The sequence below is a fragment of the Aulonocara stuartgranti genome (assembly GCF_965226115.1).
Source record: "Aulonocara stuartgranti genome assembly, chromosome: 4".
In the NCBI taxonomy this organism is placed as follows: Eukaryota; Metazoa; Chordata; class Actinopteri; order Cichliformes; family Cichlidae; genus Aulonocara; species Aulonocara stuartgranti.
The window spans coordinates 9,723,070-9,745,900 of record NC_138942.1 but is presented as its reverse complement, the minus strand read 5'-3'; the positions used below and the strand labels follow the sequence as shown (position 1 = coordinate 9,745,900).

Sequence of the window (22,831 nt, the reverse complement as noted above, 5' to 3'; positions counted from 1 at the left end):
TAAAGGTCAATGTTAGGTATTTGACCATGATCAGCTAACTTACTTCAGACACTTTATTTGTAATGTTTGATCATTTTCTCTCTTTGTCTTTTCTTTCTGTATTTTTGGCCGTAAACCGTGGTGATAACAGAGAACAGACATATTAATGCCGTGCCACATTCATCCACTTCGTTTCGATGCCTATCAAAGATTCAGCACTCCATCTGTTTGCATGTTGCTTGGTGGACAGTAAAGGTTATGCAAGTAGAGCTTTTAAAAGGGAGCAAACATCTCTGAGTGCACCTTCCTATACCTCCCATATAACCTTATCATTGGTGAAGTAGCTGTAGATGTCATACCCACTGCTTAGCCAGTAAGATAGATCTCCCGCACTTCACTGACAGCAGATATTCCATTATATCAACCAGCAGTCACCGTCTCTTCCTCTGAATTATTACCAGCCCTGTCACTTGCCTCAGCACCAAATTGGCTTAGCCAGTAAATGAAGGATTTGAATAATACAGTTCACCTTTTTTTTTCTCCACTCTCACTGCCTGGACTTCATTTACTGACAATATAATCTTTTCATTTTCAGCATTTTGTTTTTAGATAAACAAATCATTTCCTGTCCAGTCAAATGCAAAACAAGTCCAACTGCCTGATAGTGAAAGTGCCATTGATTTAATTTAATATAAATTATGCTTTTTAACTTTAACAAATGTTTCATCTCAAGCACAGTAGAGTTGAAAACAGTAACAAGAATGATATCACTGTATTTCCTCAAATGTTAAAATTTCAGGGGCAGTTGTATTTTTGAAAGATCCAGTAGTAGGTTTGCATTGTTGCATATTATTAAATACTATTATTTCATATGAATATCATTGCTTTTTAAATACTTTAGATTTTACATATTAAAATTGAAAACTGTATATGCTGAAGTCAAAAATGTACTTGTTGGTGCATACACTCACTAGCCACTTGATTAGGTACACCTTAGAAATAGCTAGAAGGACCCTTTTCCCTTCAGAACTACCTTATTTGTACATTTTTTGTGCCATAGATATAATTATATGTAATCATGTAATGTCATTTATTTCCCACACCACCATGACCACTAGCCTGGGTGGATGCATACTTTCATATCGTTCAAATTCTGACCCTGCCACCTGTCACATCAGAAATTGAGACTCTTCACACCAGGCAACATTTTTTCCAGTTTTGGTAAAGTGTAGCCTCTGTTTCCTCTTCGGAACTGCCAGAAGAGGCACTCCATATGCTCTTCTGCTGCTGTTGCCCATCTGCCTCAAAATTTGACGTGTTGTGTGTTTAAACATGCTTTTCTGCATACCTTGGTTGTAACAAGTGGTTATATAAATTACTGATGTGTTCTAGCAGCTCAAAGCAGTCTGGCCATTCTCCTCTGATGCCAACAAGGCATTTTCACCCAGAGACCTGCCTCTCACTTGGTATTTTCTGTTTTTTTGAATTATTCTTTGTAAACCCTAGAGATTTACAGGAAAGTCCGAGGAAATCAGCATTTTCAAGTACTCGCGTCAACAACGTCACAATCATGCAGCATTCAAATTCACTGAAATCACCTACCTCCTCCATTATGATGTTCAGTTTGAACTTAAGCATGTCGTCTCGACTGTGTTTACATGCCTGAATGACTTGAGGTGCTGCTGTTGTTTGGGCCGATTAGATATTCCAATTAACAAGTAGCATAACAGGCATACCCAATGATTTGATCAAAGAATGTGTATTGCAATATTCAGTTTAATTAACTGGACAGTGATAGAACAGAAGCAGAATAAGTGCCAGTAGTAAAATAATGTAATAAAATGTAGGATATATAGACTGTTATACAGAGCATAATTCATTGTTGTGCTTCCTTGTTTTGAAAAACCAGTCAACCTGAATATACAGTAATGTGCATTATCAGCCTAAAAACCTGTGAACCTGAAAATGCAGTCAAGTCATAAGTATTACAACAAAAAGAGCTCAATATTTTCAATAAACCTATTGCCAGTTTTGATTATATCTAAAGTCTGTTGCACGCAGTATGCATTTCTACTGAAACATATAAGAAAGGGAGACACTCAAACTCTGGCAGCCTTTATGTCAATAAATTCAATGCTGGTCTGACATGTTGCCATTTGGCTTTGAAATGAGAAACAGACTACCTAATACATACTTACAATCCATTGTAAATGATTAATGTGTGATGAACAAAGACAGATTCGTCCACTGGGAATCAAAGCTTATACAAGGTTGACATGAAAGCATTCATGCCCTCTAGGTAAATTCAACTGGGAAGGTTATGACATCCCATCAAGCCCACACTATTTGCTGCACTTGAGTCTTCATGTTGTCGCTGAAATAAACACAACAAAGAGAAAACATAAAGACTTCATATAAAAACCACTGACTGAGGCATTTCTGATGTACCCTAAGAATTTCTTTGCACGTAAGGCTTCAGAATTGAAGCAGAAACATTAGCATTTGGCAGCGTTCACTTTACCTCCTCAAAAGAAGAATAAGACTTTTGGCTTCATCCTGCTCTTCTTTATTCTGCCAGCTGCTGTTCCTGATATCTTTAAACCTTTATTTTTCAATTTAGCGTGGTGCGCAGTGGCAGCACAGGCTCAAAGGCTACAGCGTCTATATGGGGTCACATATCAGGCGCTCCTCAGGGTTGTGAAGATATTAGGGAGCATGATACAGTGTGTCTGTCATTCTCAGAGCTGCAGCTGCAGTGCTCTGACTTCCTGGGCCAGGCTGTCCATCTCCACATTTCACAGCTCCAACGTGACTGCTGCAATGAAACAAGGAATTGCAGCGTCTGTGCCAAGTCCTAACACAACCACTTGCTCCCTCTCAGAGAAGAGCATCTGCATCCTGGCTGCCACTTCCCGACTTGCTCGGGTCATCCCCCAGACTACGTCATTACAGAGGACATCAGGCTGCACTCTCCATAAATTAAATCTGGGACTGCATTTACACAGGGAGAGACAATCTGGGTTTAACCCTTGATGTACAGATGATGTTTTTCCGTAGCTTTTCTAAGCAGGAAAATGTTACGCTTTCAGCTCTTTCTGCAGTTATTTCTTGTGAATGCCATCCTGTATCATATTGTGTGGACACATATCCATATGGTTTGGATTGTGTTGTGAAGGTTTTTATATTCAATAATCTATCAATGATATGTATTGATTTACTATCACAGGAGCTGAGGCCTGACTTCTTCACTGAAGTATGGGGTACTTCAATAGATTTCTTAGCTCCTCCTTCTGCTGCCTTCTTATTATTAAAACTCTGAAATTCACAGACCTTCTACCAATCCCAGTGGGGTATTTTTCACTACTCTAAGGGAGCTCCTTAATGGTTTTCATTTGGATTAGTGTGCCTGACTATTGACACGGGCCACGCCTGTAATCCCATGAATTTCAGAGGACATAGAGACCGAAAACACAACAGGCAAAGGTGGATATTATTTGTTGTTACCAGGGGGAGTGTATTATACCTACCCAATAGCCTCACCCATAGCCGTATTCCCCGGATGCAAATTTTTAAAAGTATATTCACCAAGTATTATTAAATAGTCATGCTAATAACTTCCTTTGATTATTAAACTCCCACGCCTGCTGTTTGGAGCAGTGGACCTTTATGTGAGGAAGAAAATGGTCTCCCTTCAAGCAGTACCAAATTAAACATACCCCTAACCAGACTGTGAAATTGAGCAATTCAAAATCATTTCCAGCGCGTTGGTGCAGCCCATTCTCAGAGGAAAAAAGTTTTCTCATAGATAGGACTGCCCAAGCTCTAAAGCCCAGGTGACGTAACTGACACTTTCCCCCCAGACTGTCTTCATTAAGTCGAACCGATTCAGTTTTTACTTCACTTCAGTTTCCACTTCAGCCGCAGGAGTTGCCGTAAAACCCTCCAGGCATCCGTGTTGAACCGGCCACCATTTATAGCCTCGCGGTGACAGGCAATCTTATTATGAGATTTAAACTTTACCTCGGCTAGATTGGAGGATCAACACGCGCTCCTGTCGCAGTTATTCTCCGCCGTTTCCCAACTGATAACACACCTACTCTGCCTACCTACACGGCTCCTTTTATTGTGGTTAAACGTGTCAGCTCTCGGTGTAATAGAGAGAGAAAAAAGAGAGAGGGGAAAAAAAGCCAAGCCAGGCTCCGGGTCTCTTCAGCATACATAAAGGCGAGCAATGAGAGGAGCTCAGCCTTGAATTAAATCACTCTCCGCTAAATGGATCTTTGAGACTCACCCTTGGCGCAGGCAGCTGCTGCTTTGCGCGTCTTTAAACCGAAACAGAAATCTGGATTTTTCTTTTGTTATTTTCATTTTTGTACTATCTGCCAGAAACATCTCCCGTCTCTTTGAATATGTCTTGTGTTCGCGGTGAGATACAGTAAGCAGACAGCTTTGTATCGGGAAGAGGCTCTTGCTCTGCGATCGTTAAGCAGGTAAGCTGTTACACTGTTACACTGTTGCCCGATTTTGCACTTTAATTTCGCAGACTTTACAGAGCTCGCATTGCACTTGACACTTGTGTTTTCTATTAAGGAGCAGTGGTTTTAGTATTTGAGTTTTGTTCAGCTGTTGTGCACATGCCATGCAGATAACATAACTCATATTACTAAGTGAATACAGAGCTTTCGAAATGCACCGTTTAACTTGGAAAACAGCACGCTACCGCCGCAGCATTTTGCATTTGCTTCTTTAAGATCTTAGCACATTGACGGGCACTGAAACGGGACATGGGGGCACTTTTTGGTCTGGGCTGCGATTCGTGTTACGAATTACGGCAGCTGCATTAAGTTCCTTGTTTTCCTTCCTCTTCTTCTTCTCCTCTTTTGTAAGTTATTTTCTTCATTAACTAAAAAAAAAACGCAACCCACGCGCGCATTTGCTCTGCAAGCATTCAGTCTGCTACAGCTCCAGTCAAAGTGAAGTGGATACTTTGCAACTGTAAACCACCAGTAATACTGTCCGCTGGAGATGTCGCTTCAGCACCACGGACAGTTCCTCCACGACTCTACATAACCACTTTATTTTACACAAAGATACTGCTGTTACTTGACTTTGCACCCTGCTGTAGAGAGGGCTAGCTGTTGCTTTGTCAAATGAACACATTAAGCAAACACATACAGTGCGCATAGAAAACACACACACACACACACACACACACACACACACACACGCACGCACACACACACACACACACATACACATACACACACACACATGTGCTCTCGACTGCACCTCTTCTGCTTCCTACATCTCCAGGCCAACACACCCTACACAAAAGTGACAAAATGACATCTAGTCTCAGTAATGTACACGTACAATTCACAAGCCACTATTAAGGGAGGTCATGACATGGTTAAGGCAACTTAAAAGCCCAATCTTAAATGATTAGTGCATTGCATGACCTGAACATACAGTACTATGTTGTTATTACACAGTCTGGTCCTTAGTGTAGCCCTGTTCAGTCTCACACAGATTAGCTGAGGATTTTGCTGCGTCTCTGCCATCTGTCTGGGAAATGCAATCTATATACTGCATTCTAGACGTGTTTATTTATTTGAATTGCCCAAGGCTTCATAGGGATTGATTTCTCTCTTTTTTAATTCAGCAAAGACCTAATTTTCAAATAAATTCAGCCAGCTCTGAAGTGGTTTGCACAAATAAGCATCTGTAGTCTGCGGAATAGTGGTTTGAAAATGCAGAAACAATGCCAGGTTTAATATAAACTACGCCTGCGGTCACACAACGACCAAAGAAATTAGAAGCTATAGATATGATTCTGTGGTTTTCCACTGTGCACGTAGGTGTAGGAATGCTGTATCATTCCTCTGCTGGTTAAATAAGGTGCTACAGTCCTAGTGGTATTTAGAGCCTGGGAAGCATTTAAGATATTAAGCTTAAACAATCTGTCCAATTCCACCAAAACTGCGGGCAATGTATTGATTGTCAATGCTCGCTCTCATTCCAATAATTTCATTAAGATGATCAGACCCAGCTTAACCCTTATCATCAGTGTGAACAAGTGTCTTACTTCTTGAAGATTTTTTTATGGCAGGAGTTAGGAGTGTTTCAAAACATCTTAGTTTTGCTGCTGTTGCTAAAGCTATCTCTCGCATTAGCCTTCATATCTCTCTTTTCCTGTCCCCGTCTCCCTTATCTTGATTATGCAGCTGTATGATTGAGTCAGCTATTTTGTATGCAAGTTGCCTTAGCTTGGTTCTTTTTGGAGGAGAGAGAAAGAGAGAGATCGTGCTGAGGATACTGAGAGAGAATTACAGCTTCTCATGGCGATGAGGAGTAGAAAAGACGAGGCTGCCCTGTTCGATAAATTGCTGTTTGAGAGAAAGACAGATATCCTAGGGGGACAGTGGTTTTGGAAATGTGACCAACCTTTCTAAATGGAAATGGCAGTGCGCATTAGTTTTCCACAGCTCTGTACTGTAGACAGCATGAACTAGGCATCCAAAAGTCTTGGTTACCAAGTTATCCTGATACAAAACAATTTCATTCATCTGAGAAAGACTGTGAAACCAGCAAGCACTGTACCCTGAATGCACACATAGGGATAGGAGACAAATCTATGGAAAACTCTGAACCCTTGACCTCTGCAGTAAAAGGATCCAGTGCCTTTATTATAACGTCGGGGGCATGCTGCTGGCATGGTAAGATGAAACATTTCTTTCATAGCCCTATTCACAAAGTTCAAGGGGTTACTGAGTGGTTTAATGAGTATAAATAATGAATCATGTATTATTGTCGACACATTCACGAATTTAGTTCCCATCTATACACCCACAGAAGATTTTGGATGGACACGTCAGACGGTGCTCCCATTAACATTATTAAAAGACCAAATGAGGGGATGCTTTTTGAAAGAATGGTGTTTGCTTCCACTAGTAGAGTTGTAGTGAGTCAGAGAGTCAGTGCCAAGGTGCACCGGAGCCCTTTTTGCTTTACATGGTGACACAACACCCTACTAAAACAGTGTATTCTTTCCTATAATTTGTTCCCTTCTGTAAATACAGTAGTAGTAGCGTCATAGACAATTGTACAATAAGAAGCGTTTTTAAAAAGTCATTTTTTTCTGCTATAATCTCAGAAAATTCTTAGCAATTTGAAACTTTTACAGTATATCATTGGCAGTTATGGCTTCTTGCATGTTCTGATACTTTCTATGGCAATTTAGGGGCTAAAAGGACATAAAATGTTCTTTTCCCCCTTCCTTTATTGCTGATCCTACTTATCAGAATCAGAATCAGAATCAGAATACTTTATTCATCCCGAGGGAAATTACTTTAATACTTATGGTATTAAACTGGCAATATGTCTGTCCCCTGTCTATATGTCTCAGCTTTAAAGCCAAATAGTGCAATTTCCAAAGAGAAAGATAGAGAAAAACTGCAAAACGTTTCATGTGCTGTGCATTTTTTTTTTCTTTTCACACTGACGTCATGTTCTGAAAAAGTTACCCAGGCTTTGCCAACTGTATGTTCAGGCAGCGATGCTCTGGTTGTATGGTTAACAATGTGTAAAGTGTAATCAAAGGGGCCAGGCAGGGTTTGTAGACAAAGCTGTGAAACATATGGTTCAACAGCATGGCACATTTCAGTTCCACGGCTCTCCACAACCGTTAGGCTCAAACTGAAACTTCCTGTGCTGTGAATAGTGTTTGCCATTTTTACAAGAGCTGTTGTACCACCTCAATCTGCAGTATCCCATGTGACACTCAGGTGGGCTTGTTTTCCTCTGTGGTGAAGAATGGCAGGATCATGAAATTAGTCACAGAGGGAAGACAAACGAAAGGAAGACAAAAACTGTGTTCAAAGTAATGAACAGGTAAAACCCCACATGCACAGTACAGTCATACTGGATCTAAAAAACAATTTCTGCTTTTTTACCTCTGATACTGTTATATTACAGAATTATTTTTCAGTGTTATTAGCCATTTATATGATAGATAGATAGATAGATATTTTTTCCAGTGGCAAAACTTTTGAAAGGTTGTTGACGGTGAAGGACAAGACCATAAATGACACTGTCAGAGCTATGCCTTAGGACAACAGACATTGGGAAAGGTTGGCAATTGGTTGAGGATTTCTCAATGTCTAACGAAGGCTGTAACAAGCAGATAAGGTTGAAAATACAGAAAAAAACAACCCCCGAACAAACAAACAAACAAACAAAAAAAAACTGCTGTACCTTCAAATGCAGCTGCCCTTGGGCACCTTTTATTTAGCCAATGCAAAATAAGGGTGCACCTTTGTGGAGACAGTATCTTCTAGAAGACAAAACCATTAGCAAACTTCACCTTGAATCAAAGCACCTCATGAGTCATTAACTGCACATTCACAGAGCCGTGGCCCAGTCTCATCTCCGGAAAGAATGTATTTGAGTTTACTCAGGGGACGCTACTGAAAGTGGCAGCAATGGCCCTTTGGATTCCAGGCATGTTTCAAGGGAAAAAAAATATGGCAGGTTTAACCATTATCTCTCCTATCTCTTCAACCTTTTATTTTCTTATATGCTGATTACAGTTTAGCAGGAAATGAGATGACTGCCATTTATGGGGATTTTTACATATTCCCTGAAAAACTGATCAGCCCACGGCGCTACGGATATGTAAATGAAAAGACAGCTGCATACAAGCAAGTAGGAATCAGTTACTGTACCACTGATAGATTGTGGGGATCAACCCAAAGATGTAGGGATTCACTTGAGGGTGTGAATGAGTTATAATTAATTTAGGCGTGCACTAAAATTAATCCATCAGAGAATGCCAGAAACATTTCTGTGTAGTTTCCTCAACCACCTGCTGGCTGCCTTATGATAGACAAAACCTTTAGTAAACAAGGATCCTGAAATGGCAGAGTGAGGCAAATTGAACATTGCTGTTCACTTTCTGTCTTCTATGCAAAAGAATTAGATCCTAGAATGCAAAACAACGCATATCTGCAGGCAACTCCACTGCTTGAATATCCTGCACATGAGAGCCCATTAAAAGCGGCATGTCTGTTTCATTTCTAAATTGCAGGATTTCGTATTTCAGAGGACTGATCACTGTCAATTAATGCTTTTTCTAACACCTTGTGACCTTTTACGTTGTAGATAAAGTGCAGGGAGACAGGTTGAGAAATGTTCCACTAAAGTAGAATTTGTAGACACATTGTACACAGACATAGAGGTATCTATATATATGATTGGCTGCTGTATCTCAGTGAGGTATGCTACATATTTCCTCTGTGCATTGTGTGCAACACAGCACAAACAAAGAGATTATACATGGCATAAAAATAACTTTATTAATGAAACAGTATGTTTTTCTTACTTTTAGACAAAAGGCACATGACAGCACAATAATATATACTTTATAGATTTGCTTAGCTATATTTATTTAAAAAAAGAGTGGTAAAGGTAGCTTTGTTTCTCCATTTCTTGATAATTCAATTTGTCCTAATGCCAGGAAAGATTGAAAACAAAATATGATCTTGTTACTTTGCAAAAAGGCTTTTGTTTTTGTAATATAGTCTGGCAAAGAGTTGATAAATAAATAGGTGAATCTGACAGCTAGACAGTTTAGTGCATATCAAAAACAAGACAAGGATGATATATTGCAGCTTAATGATGGAAAGGATGAATCATAGCGCTGTTATTTGTACAAACCAGCTGCAGATGCACTTGTTTAAACATGTGCTGCTCTTACCTGCTCAGTCAAAGCAAGCTAATATGAATAAAATACCAAAGTTCATCAGACTGGGTGTAAATGTACCACCAGGTGTGAATTAACAATGGTGACATAATGACATATTTTCCTTTATGGAAGCTGAACACCTTCAGTTGAAATGCTGTTGCAAAGTACAAGATGCATTAGAGTTTAAAAACATCTTAAGAATCATTAAAATGACCGATACTCCATTCACTGGCCATTATTTTAATGACAGACCAAAAAAGGTCCTTGTACGCTACTCCATTACACAGAAAGAGGCATATATGTACAAAGCACACAAACATAATCTCTGTCACTGGGAAGTCAGGACACCAGTCACATTAATTGCTTCCTTGGGGAAATATAAAAAGCAAGGAGCTGCTCTGTAAAATCTAAGACTTTCTAAGACCACCAAATAAGAAAATATATTTAAGGTTGTGTGCAGTCAGTCAATTGAAGCCATTTATACTGCAGACTTGATTTCCTGTGATCTGCTTCAAGCCATACAACTTCTGTTTAGATAATTAAGTTCGATTTCTGTGCAGTTGCAAATAGTGCTCAAAGACGCCTCTGATTAGATCAGTGATTGGTAATGCAGCATGATTAGGCAGTTTGCAGTTTCCTATCAATTATGAAATTTAAACCAACACGCCTTTAAAGACGACAGATGCTCAGTGAATAAAGCCACTCCCACATGCTAACATGAAAGCAAATGCTGTTTATCAAAAAGTGAGGGAATTCTTAAAAGTTTAATGGGTGCCAAAAGTCACATCATGATAATCAAAACATGGCCCTCCTCTCGATGAATGTTAAGCAACTCTGGTCTGAGCTTGTAAACAGCTTAAGTAGTACACTAATGATGCACTTGAGGTAATTAACCTGTTCAATGGCTTCTACGAGCATGAAACGCTAAATGTGTTGTCTCTTTTTTATTTACTTTTTTTTTTTATTGTGGACAGCGTTTAAATGTGCGGGCCTGGCTTATAAGTATGTTTTTTTTATTTTTTTTATTTCAACACTTTTTATTAAAACATTTAAGTTACCAGTTTATTCCAGCGTATACTGGTATATAATGTTTATATTTTTCATTTTTTAAATTCTTTGATGATTGAATTACCATATTTTTTCCAACTCAAGCAATGCAGTTAATTCCTAAGAACATTTCTATGTAAATACATAACAGTAAGGACCTCCTCATGCAGAATATGATAGCAAGGAAATTAAGGTGGGAACAGTCATTTATAAGTGCTTCATTTTATCATAATAAAATAAAAACAAAACTCTTCTAAAATGAGCCTTTTAGTTGTAGGCAGGTCAAAGAGAAAACTGTGCCTCCTTTACAGTTTCTGCAAACTATTTCAAACCTTCAGAAAAGTAATGTAAAACGAGAACAGAGTTAAAAATAACACACGCAATTATGCTCCAACTGTCCTTCACATTTCAAAAACAAACTGTGAAGGACCTGCGCTGCTCATAATGTTGTATAGTGTCTCCACTTTTTAACTGAAAGCGCCAGTGGTCAAGTTGTTTTCCCTCTGTACCCCCAATTGGCCCTGGCCAGCTGAACAAACATTTCTGTAAGTGAACAATTATCTGAAGTGAAGCCTAGAAGACAAGGAGCAATCAGGTGATCAGACTCATCTACACTTTGATGTTGTGTGAAGGTCATTCCTTATTCTTTCTCCAGCACTACAGCCAAACACACTGGCTGTAGTAGAAATGTCTGATGGATGATTTGAGCAAGTCAATTGCTTCCCATTGAGCCAACCCAGTAAAAGCCATGCTGGGGACATATTGCAATTCTTGTGAGTGCTTGATGAGTGATGGGCAACCCCCACAAACATCCAGCTAGCCCAGATAACAAGGTTATCTTGGTCACGATCAAACAGTGTTATAGGAATTCAAGGACTGTGACTGAACTTCTGACCTGCTAAAATTATTTCTAGTTATTTGGATAACTATTCTTACCACTTCCCTTAAAAGGTCACCTGAAGGTGAAATGTTAATATAAACAAAACAGGAAGCACATCATTTGAGTCACCTATCGCAACCGGCATTCCTTAAAGGTTTACTGCAAACTAACAAGCACAATTCTCTGTCGTTTAAGAGCGTAGGGCAGATGGACCTCAAACTGATATTATATACACTTTAGAGAAAAATGTATCTTTTCCTTGTCAGCCTCTCTCTACAAGACAAATCTAAAAGACATTTGTTTTCTTCTTTCATTTTAGAACAAATAAGCTTTTATTGCACTTGCAGTAATAGAAATACTGAGTTAACTCAAGTAATATTATGGTCACTTCAGTGTAGTTTCCTCTGCTCAGCCAAGCAAGCAGTGAAACAGGCACTTGTACACACTGATGGAAGAAACAGAGCAACCACATGTAAGAGCAAAGATGAATAATAATTATGATTAGATAAATAAAATTAGGGAATCAGGTAATTAAATGAAGAACCCCTAGAATGGAGATTTAATTGGAGGGGGTCTAACTAACAGTGCAGTCGCTTTAAGGTATTGCATTTGCTTAATCGAAGCGAATCATCAGATAAACAACTATGAAATACGCATATATATAAAAACATTAATGTTCTTTATGTTTTCTTAAAGTTACGATTTTCAACACCACTGCATTTACGTAACAATTGTGGTTACTTTATTTTGCATGGACAATTTACAGTGAATTTAAATACACCCGTATGTAGCTCTACCTTATTGAGCTACTAGATGCCATAAAAGCGTCATTAAAAATTAATGTATCAGTAGTTCTCATTTAGCTGGGTGCTGCTAATTTACTTAAGTAAAGGATCTGAACATTCACCTCTCGAGTGTTTTCCTGCAGATATACTATGAGAGATACACTGTGGCTTCCAAATTTAATTCTCATTCATAATGAAGAATAATTTCACAAAGTGATTGCAAGTGACAATTTCCACTTCCTGCCATAACAGGCTCTTGACTCAGTGTGCAGCTGTTGTAACAGAAGGCTTTTTATCTCAAAACAATCCCAGCATCTGTTTTTCTATTAAAATTCTGTATTCTTGCCTTTTCAAAGGTGGTAGAAAAAGAAAACTTGAACTTCTTTCTTTTTATTTTCAGGACATTTAACAGACACTTAACAAAGTACTATCTAAAAAAAAAAAAACATTGTTTAAGAGAAGCTGAGGTATTCACAAACCATCAGTCCCTAACTTTAGTTCCAAGGGACCAGTTAGTTTTCAGTATCACAAAGGATCTACAAAGATTAACTGCACCAAATGATAAGATGGCTGCTTTAAAGACCAGCTGGGAAGAGCAGGTTTTAAATAAAAGGGCCACTGACTCATCAATAATTTCATCAACCATATGTCTAGCTTTTGCAATCTGTGAGTGACCTTGTTGGCTGTAATGTAGAGATCAAAGGTCAGTTCATGAGAAAAATAATTAAGAAAAATGTCTTTGATAGCTACTGATATGCAAAGTGTGCAATATCCCAGATTTCCTCAGATACAGCTACACCTATCTGTACTTAAACACCTTTAAGCACTTTTGTCTTGTGCATACCATTCATGCTGCAGGCTTGGAAATAGTTTTGCTCACCTGAGCATGCCCTGTCATGATTCAAGAGTGTGATATGTTCCAAACAAGCTGTGCAATGTCACGGATCGCTTGGCTCCCTATTAGATCATACAGTAATTCTTGACAGTCTTGAATAGAGTTAGTTCATTTTTAAACTGTAATCCTGTATAAATCTACAGATTGTCACAGAGAAAGTGAAGATAGGACACCGTTACCATAGAAACTGATTCCAAACTTGGAGCAAACATACTAGCATCTACTTATAAAAATGTGCCAGTATTCACACCATTAGCAGGCCACAGTGTACCATAACACTCATACTGGAGAGCATCGCCGCATACTTGACTTACTGTTCATTGACACTATCATAAGGCTTTAATGTAATGCAAATTATTCAAAGAGCCTGATTTCTACACAGTCATCTCAGTGAAGTCTTGAATAGGCCTTGGTGTAAGTGCTCTAAACAATGACTTCCATAAAGGACCTCAAAACATCTAACATTTTAAATTAATTAAGGCTCATACAGTAAAGAATTCCATTTAATCACTTATGTTGTTATCTTTATGGCTAATCAAACAATGCAGTTGCTATGCTTTACAGAGTAGGTTGATTGCAAAGCAACAAATAAAGGCAGAACAGTGGGCTAACTGAACCAAGCCACATCAACGGACCAAAAAAAAAAAAAATGAAAAAGAATCTCTATATTCAGTGTGCCCAGAGCAATGAAGTCAGTGTTGTACTGTGCCAAGATTTTAGAGTGCTGTTACCAAATACTACAGATCATGATTCAGATAGGATGCAAGATCTTTCTTGGCAGCTTCCTTGCTGCTTACAGCAGCAAATCAGAAACATATCAATATTTACCTGGATAACTGCCATGCTCAGAACTTAATTCTCTGAACAACAGCCAGATGAACAACATCTTGTGAATATAAGTTATTTCTCTCAACAGCTATGAAATCACAGACAAATACCTTGGTAGCATGAACATTTTTGCAAACATACTTTTTTAATGATTATTATCTAGGTCGACAGCTGGCAAGAAAAGTGGTCCATCCCCAGCTGCAGAGCATCAATCTGACGCTCCACCTGTTGTCTTCTCACTCACGCCCTCCATTGCTCATTAAACAGTGCTGCCTTTCAGGCCGAATCAGCTCAGACTGGTGATCACCCACTGTGAGACTAGAACACAGAGAGAGAAAGGATCTGGGTGCCAGATTGTCAGACCTGTGAGGTGTTATTCCTCAAATAAATATGGAGATTATGTGTAAAGCCTGTGTGCCAATTATGCTTTCCCACTTCTTTAGCAAGATCATTTGGAATCTGTGTAAAGTTATGCACAATGATTAAAATGCACAGTTAGGGTCTATAGAGCATGACTGCAGGACATGGTGTTAAAATGAGCCTTTAGTCAACAGCAGGTGACATTAACAGACTGTGTTTCTGTACAGCTTCTGTTGGTATCTCAACAAGCCAATTCACTGGGGCAGTGAGTGTTTTGTATGACTGTCCTTTGTAGTAGGCTTGCATAATGTGAGCAGGGCTTCACCATTAAGGTGCTTCTCCATATGCAAACTTTAAAAAGATCCGGATTGAGCCCAAGCTCTGGATTTAGGTCAGTCTGTCGACGTGGATCACGTGAAGGAGCTGGGCAGTCAACTTAACTGACCCTGCAAAATCTTTTCCTGTGTGGTAGGACACTGAACAATCAAGGGATTTTACCACATATTTGGGCATTGCTTATTCAAAAGTGTGTCATGTTTTTCTACCATTGCAGCCCTGAGACATGGTTAGTGGCGTGCCTAGGGTTAGCTTTCCAAAAATGTATAACTGACATATTTACCAAAGTCACAAAAATTGTATTTAAGTTTAAGTTCTGTTCTCCATGTTCATATGTGGACTCAAAAACCCGATTAAATATGAATGAAGAACTGTTATCATATATGTGATTTTTAAAAATTAAATAGCACTAACAATTTCAACCAACTGGACTTTCAATCGGTATCTTTTGATTGTTCTCATTTTAAAAAGTGACTTTATTGAATGTTTAGACTAGCCATTAACAAACAATCTTTTAACTTGTGCTAAGTTGGCTGGAGATAAAAATAGACCAGATTCTGTTCTGAAAAATACAGCTAATGCAGATGTGCTTTAACACTGCATTCTTCCCTGTGGCCAGCAGGGGGAGACTGTAGTTGTACAAAGAAATATAAATACTATGGAAAAATTACCTTTTGGTCACTTGACTTAAAACCTTAGTATACCTTCCTGATGAATTTGTAACCTCAATTGTTAGTTCAATGCCTTAACCAACAGAATATGATGTTACTTTTTTAAAAAGACCTAATTTGGTGTAAATTGCAATCAGTCAGGTTTTTCAGTCAGTTTAACGCTCAGTTGTGACATCTAGCTTCAAGAAAAAGAGGAATAAGAGTGCAATGGGCAAAATGCTGAAGTCAAGGCTTCGAGCAGGACTTCAACATGACTGATATGCCACCCATGACATACCAGTGGTGACTTCAAGATTGCTGTCTATTTCTTACAGTCTATAGTTAAGTGACACTTTAAATAAGAAATCCACTTATCAGCCCAGAGCTTAGACAACATGAGTAGTGGATTCAGATCCACAGTCAAGTCTTTGCACACATCTGCCAAATGCATTTATAGCTGGTAAAATTCAGCAATGCTGATCAAAAAACTCAAGCACGCACTGTTGAATACAAATTATTATCATCAGCCATCTTTTGCTCGGTAATTTGCAGCAGATAAATAATAACAGTGGCGTTTGGTGGGTAGCAATTTCAGTAAAGTGATTTCTGCCTTTCCCTAAGATGTTTTCTATTTAAGAATGTTTTCAGCTGACAGACTGAACAAAAAGACCATTTGTGTGTTGTAGAAGCACAGCAGAGAGTGTCGAGACAGTTTAAAGCTTCAACACAACATTTCTACAATTTTGTTTTCAATTTAAAATTAAACTTCACTGCTGCATTGATATGGCGATAACATAGAATGAGCATAAAAAAATGGTGATTTAAATAATTCAAGTTTTTTTGTTGTATTAGACCGAGAGAAAACAGGTATGCTGGGGGGAGAAAGCACTGGGAAGAAACTCCCAAAAATACATCAAATTTGACAACTTTATTAAAACTTGTTAATACTACACATATTAATACATAGATAAGATATGTTCTTCCACACTTTGGGATTTTATTTTGGTAATACTTGCTGGGTAAAACTATGACCTCCTTTTGTTCTTCTTTAAAAACTCCGTCAGTGTGCTTAGGATTGTTATTATGTTGGACTATTCCTCTACTGCAGAGCTTGTGGGGCCTCATCTTGTCATTCAGTAGTTTGGTATATCCACAAGCCTTCATGCCATCTACAGTATAAATATAATCTCCTCAGCGCCTTTTGTTCCTTTGCAGTTCATAATCATCCCACTCCCTCCTCTGTCTGCTTCACTGTCCTGGCTAGGTTCATGTCAGCAACTCCAGACTCTATTTAAGCAGAACAAATTGATCCAGATCTTATCTGAACAACGAGTATACCCAATATTCAACTGGCTTTATTATTTAATTATTTTTTGGATTTTGTCCACAAAGGCAAACTTTATACAATGTCAGTTCACCAATTGTCCATTCATTGAGCAAGAGGAGCATTGTCCATTGCTTTAATTTAGGAGGCAGTCATTGTCTCTGGGATTAGAGGTATGACTCATTCCATACCTCTTGATTACTGGTGAAACTTGCAGATCTTTCAATTCCTTCTCCACATTCTTTTTCCACGTGTAGCCTTAATATAGAAAGACACAGCCTATAAGCCCAAAAGTGAAAAACCTACCTTATGTGGACAAAACTTTCTGAAGAGAGCGTAAATATTAGATAGAAACATAGAAAAAAAGTGCTTGTCTGAATCTGTGTATGAATGGGTGAATGAGACATGTTGTGTAAAGCGCTTTACAAAATTTGAGCATGATACTGTAATAGGATGCCGCTGAAATTTCTTCCCTTCCAAAAGGAATTGGAAGCAATATGATTAAGATTTGGCAATATTTAGGAAAGACACCAACTCAGTTCAGTACAATTCAGTTCCATTTATATAACATCACAGCAACAGTCCCCTCCAGGCACTTTATACTATGAGGTAAAGACCCTACAAATAATTAAACTCACCGTGTAAAGAGTGGGGGTCACTGAGCGCTGGATGCACTGTATATGAAAGGCAGCAATGGTCTACTGACTCAACAACGAGTTCCAAACCTCCTCCGGCATTAACAGCACAGAAACTGTGTGCTGGAGGCTTCATGGCAGAGCATGCCCTGTAGTTGTAATGTGTAGTGGCCCAGTACTTTTTGTCACTATAGTATACATAGTGTTCACAGGTCATTTCATAATTGTACATTACATTTGGTTCAGTGATCACAGGTTTTCTAATCTGCATGTTAGTGGTTGGGGTTAAGAGTGAGGGGTGAGGGAGTGTGCTGGAGGGCAGTTTTCATTTGAAAATGTTTTTATTACCAAGAGGAAATATTGTGCATGTCAACTTTACAAAGGTAATGCAATTCTGAATTATGTGAAATTTAAGCGATATTGTACCAGGGCGTGCACTTCTGTTGTATAATGATTCCCAGATAGCCAATTGAGCTTTAGCTGAATTTTAAAACATGACAATATAGTCCAAAAGTATACAATTCAATTATATCAAATATATATCTCCCTGCTCCATGAAGTCACCACTCTTCAATATCCCCAGAGTGCTGGATGAACTTCAAAAATCAGTCTGAGAACAAAATCTTTCTAGAGTATTCTGTGTGTTTTATTCGAGGACAGGGCTTCCCTTGAGGGTCAGAGTGCCTATTAGCCCTGGGGGTGTGCCTGAACAGACTTCAATCCTATCTGCTGTGGGCACAGTCCCTCTGTCAACTCGTCAGTGTTGTACCTCGAGTGTCTCCTCCAGGGAAGTTTTCAAAGAGGTACATCTGTTATGTCACAGTAATGTCAGTGATAACATGATGATCAGCTTGTAAGTGTTTCTTTTCTTTTTTTATCTTTGCAAATTATCAAAAGGATTTTGTCAGTTCATTTAGATCTACTACATCAAACAGGCCAACTATAATAACCAGTGTAACTGCAACAATGATCAGAGGTCTTAATTTAAATCAATAACAAAATCAACTTTTCAAAATTGTTCACGCATATTTGTAATAACACCATTCATTCTGTGATAAATATACTCCTGGAAGTGTGTGTGAGACAACCCCCAAATTAGCATGTAATGCAAAAATTAGGTTTATTATAATTACATTAATCAGAGCATAAAAGAGGCTGAAATTTTAATTAATTTTAGCCTCGTTTGATAGTCTGTTAAGATATGAGCCAGATTAAAAAAGTAATCCATTTTGACCAGCGTATAAACTCACATCAGAGGAAGCAGATATGTCCATGAGGAAAAAGTACACACTGTAGTGAGCTCTGTACCTTCTTATTAAGGTTCAGGCTGACGAACTATATCTTTTTCGGTCTAATCTGATTTACACAGCTAAATGCTTATGTCTACAGTAGTGTCACTGTACTTTTAATTAAAAATGCCACATCTTTTATTTTCTATAATTCTTGCTGTTGAAGGATTTTCTGTATTCCCTGTTCGCCATGACCTGATTACAAAGATACACGCTGCATCTGATTCTGACTGGAGACACTGAGCATAGCAACCTAGATAACAGGTGAAGCAATCACTTCACACTGGCTTGTAATTATCAGAAAAATGTAAATAATCACTTTAATTTACACAGTTATTGCCTAATTAAGATTCTAATACCTTCTTAAGATATTACATAAGCAACAGTGCAATAATGAGAGCTATATACAATGTGTGCACCCCATAGCGAATAGGCCTACGTTGCAGAACAAAGTTCAAAGCATACTCATCTCTTTCCACATTAATTACCGCTCTGCATGTGAAATTAGCTTGAGGGAGTCGTGATGCATAGATCTTTTATGTGGACAATGTTCAAAGCAGGGACGATGCAGCTTCTATACAAAGATCGTAGCATGTACTCATAGTTTAAAAATTAAATAAAATTTGCCTGCATGTACGTCAAAGCTTTTACAGTTTTTGTGGCTGAATGCATCGGTGACTGGAGGCCAAGAAACAGGAGCTGGGTTCTGCAGGCGATCTTGGCTGACGTCCCTGCAGCTCGGACTGCAGCCAGCGTTTCAACTCAGGCAGAACCACAAAAGGATGAAGGAACCCCTCATAAAAGAGCCCCATTTTGAACTTTCTGTTTTATTGATCGAGTGTGTTTTCTAAGTTTCCTGTGAAAATGAACTCCCTGACACTAAGTGACTTTGACCTTTTTGTCCCATCTTTCATTAGAAGCTTTTATTTGTTTGTTTTGGTGTTTCTTTTCTTTTCCTAAGGTGCACAAAAGTTTTATCAGAAGTCTATTATAAATTATAACGGATGACAGAGAGTCTAAAAACACAGCAAGCTTAGTTATCTATTGTTTTTATTATCTCTATCAGATATATCAGATATATATACATACATATCTCAGAAGAATTTTTAGTTCTCTTTTGTTGCTTTCTATTTTTCTATATAAAGCCTGCTGTCTGGTTCTGCTGTAACCTGAACTGCCCTGTCATGATTCATTTGCATTTATATGCATCTTACTGTATCCAGTAATTACTCTGTGTCAGGATGTAGATTTACATTTTGTAACTGCCACAGTACATATGAATGAGCTTGACTGCTTATATTAAGATAGACAGCCAGCAATGGATGATATACAGTATTCAGGATGCAGAAAAAACTGTAAAATATGTTCATAAGATAGATTTAACACCTGGATTTTTGCTTTTTCTGCTTTAAAATGAAAAGAGGGATTGCACTATCTGACTGTAAATTATATGCTTTGTTTTTGTGAATAAGTACACATTGTAGTCTGTCGTAATGTTTATTTTTTCATGAGACTTGGAATTTATGCTCATAGTAAAATACAGTATATGCAGCATATTTTATGCTTGGCTCGCACTGTCAGCTCGGTGTTTTGAGTGAATGTCACTGTGCTTGTGTGTGACCCACATTCAAAACAAGACATTGTAGTTTCAGGATTATTCGGTGCCTCAAAGGAAACATTAAAGACTTTGCGAGTACACATTCACAAATATCGTAAAGTCTGCACATTTTCTTTCATCTTCTTTTGCTACTTTAGTGGCCGGGCTTTTGATGACCGCCAGCCGTGTTGGTTTTAGCAATAGACAAGGATGAGAAAACAGGCTCTTGTGCAATTACATAACAAGTCCTCTCGCAAAACTGGAGAGATGCCAATGGCAGCTTTGAGGGACCAGTTAGACATGAGTTCTCTTCTCTTTTTAATGTGCTCTGGATACAAAGCCATGTGTTATCACACTTCCCCTGCTAGCCTACATACACCCTCCTCCGTTTTTTGGCCTCTGGATTTGGTCTTTATATCCTGCAGTATCTGAGATTTTTCAAAACAACAACATTAGTTTAAATGGGTAAGTGGGAGGATTGCTCACCTTTGTATGCTGTTTTTATTGACTCAGACAGTTGAAAAGCACAGAGTGAGAAACTTGGGAGAGGAAGCAAGTGTCACATTATGTATTAGGCAGTTTATGTTGGGAGACTCATTAATACTATGGCAGCATAATATTGTATTGCACTGCTAAATTGGGCAAGATGATAATGCAGAAAGCACCAGATCAGACCAGAACAACGTTTATCAAAGCCAATTAGAAAAGCACAGCAGCTTTCAGATATTCATGTGAATGAATCGGAAAACAATTATATTATCCATCCGTTTTCTTCTGCTTATTCAATTCAGGGTTGAGGGGGCTAATTGAGAATCTCAGTTAACTTAAAATGCATGTCTCTGAAGTGTGGAAGGAAGCTGTGGTATCCAGAGGAAACCCATGAAGCATCCAATCTCCACACACATGAACCCATGACCTTCTTGCTGTGAGGGGACAGTGAGGTGAAAGTGTTGACCACTCCACCTTGCTACCCACAAAAATGATATCAATGTTACCTTAGTAACCTTACATGGTTGGCTGTGATCTTTGTGGAATTTTGCATGTTCTTCTTGTGCCCACTTGCTTTTCCTTCTGCTTGTCTTCCACCGACAGTCCAAAGCAACGCATGTCAGGCTGACTAAAATGCATGTCCCTACCCTGACCGCCCACAACACTGAATTGGATAAGCAGTTAAGAAAATGGAAAGATGAATGAATCAGTCAAGATGCCTTAATTATGATAATTCATTTTCTTTCTTTTTTTTTCTTGCATGACATACACTTGTGATGAATGAGGCTTTTCTGATACAAATTAAATAAGAATTAATCAGATTATGCAAACTCCAAAAAACCAATTTACTTACATGGGGGTAAATGCTGACTCATAGTAGTCTATATATTTAAAAAGAAAAACAACCAAGTATTAACAGAAAACACTTTAATTTGCCAATTTGTCAAAATGTAACATAAACCAATCAATCAATCAATCAATCAATCAATCAATCAAAATAAATATATACACAATATTGCACAAAAGACTTGAGTTTGAAAGAAAATATGCTGCCCATCTTAATTGTTCAGCACCACCTGGACTCTCTTCAGTAATAGTCCTCCAGGCTTCTTGAAGATGCGTTGATGGTGTTTTTTAGTCCAGATCTTGTCTGATTAGGCATACCTCAGCTTTTCTTCCTGTTTCCCATTCTTACGAATGGCTTCTTGCCAGTGACCCTGAGAAACTGTGTTATCTGCGGTATTTTTAATAGATTCAACTAAAGAAGGAGAAACAAATTTTTCAGAGTAACAAAGGGCCTAAAGTTAGAATTTAAAATTGGCTCTTTCTTTGCTGGTTAAGTGTAGACATAACACTAGTTCATTCCTTGAGAAAAGATGCCTTTGGCAAGAAAAAGGGTAACTGGACTGAAAATGGACAATGACCAGAGAAAAACTTTTAAATGCTATTAGCCTGAGGAACTATTGTTCAAGATCACTTTAAAAATTACAAGATGGCCTGACTCCTGGGAAACAAAATACAAAGAAATGAGGGATAGCTCAAGACTTTATTTGCCAATTGGCCAATACTGATTCATCCATCACATTCATTCATCCATTCATCTTTGCTGTTGTACGCTCAGCCACCTCCTCCAGTTCTTCTGGGGAGAACACAAAGGTGTTGACAGTCCTTAAGGAGACATAATGTCTTCAGTATGTCCTGGATCTGCCTCGGGGCCTCCTCCTGGCAAGACACCTCACCTGGGAGGTGTCCGGGAGCTACCTAGGCAGATTCTCCAACAATCTCAACTGGTTCCTTCAGTGTGAGGGAGTAGGGGCTCTTCTTTGAGGGCTCCCCAATGACCCCTTTCAGAAAACACATTTCAGAAGAAGGTAATTTCTGCTGCTTAAAACTTGATCTCTGATTTTAAATTCCAAAAGACTTCATTGTGTATTCACCTCCCAAAATCTTAGCATTTCAGTACATTTTATTGTGAAAAAAAAAAATATTGCATAG

At 38.5% G+C, this 22,831-nt stretch overlaps 1 protein-coding gene across 1 annotated transcript in view; it reads left to right on the top strand.

The window, feature by feature from the left end:
• Positions 1 to 3,761: 3,761 nt before the first annotated feature.
• The window catches only part of elfn1a (extracellular leucine-rich repeat and fibronectin type III domain containing 1a), an 80,334-nt gene continuing 61,264 nt past the window's right edge, over positions 3,762 to 22,831 (top strand). Inside the window, exon 1 of the mRNA XM_082529961.1 lies at positions 3,762 to 4,469. The gene's annotated coding sequence lies outside the window, so the exon portion shown is untranslated. The remainder of the gene's footprint in view (positions 4,470 to 22,831) is intronic.